Genomic DNA, 1,784 nt, shown 5'->3' with positions numbered 1-1,784 from the left:
GCGAACCTTACAGTGTGGCGTCCCATAGGGAAGCTGTCTTGGACCTCATTTATACAACATCTACGTGAGTGACAAGGCAACTGTCACGGAAAATGGTGAACTTGACCAATACGCAGATGACAGCACGGTGCAAACACCAGGGCGTACAGTAAGCGACATCAGGACAAAAACAGAGGCCGATCTAGAGAATGTTGCAAAATGGTCTGATCACAACTTGCTTAAGTTGAACAATGGCAAAACAAAATCTCTGCTAGTAGGAACAGTCAAGCGAACAGGGAAGGCTCCACCACTACAACTAGAGCTCAGGGGACAGCAGTTAGAGCAGGTCCCATCCGCAAAGCTACTAGGAGTGCATGTAGATCAGTACCTGACTTGGGACGTTCACATCACTAACATAGTGAAGAAGTGTAACTCAAGTATGTGTCAACTGAACAGAATAAGAAACAAACTACCTCCTAGGATAAGGAAAGACCTGGCACAAACCCTGGTACTCTCTCACTTGGATTATTGTTCTCCAGTGTGGGGAAACACAACAGCCAAGAACATCAAACGTCTCCAAGTGGTACAAAACAGAGCAGCAAGGTTTGCCCTTGGATGTGATAACAAGACGGACAGTGCAACAAGGTTACACATCTTGGGTTGGTCACCAGTAAAGGAGAGAATACAACAAAGAAGTTATGCTACATTCTGCAAGATAGTGAACACAGGACTACCAAAACCACTTTACACCCAACTCACATTCCAGTCAACCAACAGTCGGTACCAAACACGGTCAACAACAACAAACTGCATCAAACTGTCAAAACCTAGGACCAATGCAGAAAGGAAGCGCTTCCTTTACCGTATGGCTTGCCACTGGAACACAGTTACTAAATGAACTTGTTTTTCTCTCAGTTGTATAGTTTGCATTGTACATATTATGTTTTGTATTTATGTAATGTTGTGCGTGTATTAATGTATTTTATGTAGACCACTGGAAGAATAGCTGGCAACATAATGTTTGACATTGTTGTAATAGCTAAAAGTGGATCTGAATAAAGTCAAAGTCATTACAAATCTGTACCAACATAGCTTTGTAATGATACCAAGATTGACCGCCTTGAATACACTCTTAGCAATGTTGCTTCTAAGCACTACCCTAATCCTAACCCTAACCCTAGCGGTTAGTGCTTAAGTCATATCTCGGCAAGTAAGCACCTGATTTCAAAACGGTTTGCAGATTACAAATCTGTACCACCATAGCTTTGTAATGATACCAAGATTGACCGCCTAGAATACACTCTTAGCAATGTTGCCTCCAAGCACTACCCTAACCCTGACCCTAGCGGTTAGTGCTTAAGTCATATCTCGGCAAGTAAGCACCCGATTTCAAAACGGTTTTCAGATTACAAATCTGTACCACTATACATTTGTAATATTACCAAGTTTGACCGCCTAAAATACACTAGAATACGCAATGTTTCCTCTAAGCACTACCCTAACCCTAACCCTAACCCTAACCCTAGCGGTTAGTGCATAAGTCATATCTCGGCAAGTAAGCACCCGATTTCAAAACGGTTTCCAGATTACAAATCTGTACCAACATAGCTTTGTAATGATACCAAGTTTGACCGCCTAGAATACAATCTTAGGAATGTTTCCTCTAAGCACTACCCTAACGCTGACCCTAGCGGTTAGTGCTTAAGTCATATCTCGGCAAGTAAGACCCGATTTCAAAACGGTTTGCAGATTACAAATCTGTACCAACATAGCTTTGTAATGATACCAAGTTTGACAGCCTAGAA

This window comes from Branchiostoma floridae, chromosome 12 (genome assembly GCF_000003815.2).
Source record: "Branchiostoma floridae strain S238N-H82 chromosome 12, Bfl_VNyyK, whole genome shotgun sequence".
In the NCBI taxonomy this organism is placed as follows: Eukaryota; Metazoa; Chordata; class Leptocardii; order Amphioxiformes; family Branchiostomatidae; genus Branchiostoma; species Branchiostoma floridae.
Note: the sequence above shows the minus strand (reverse complement) of the source record.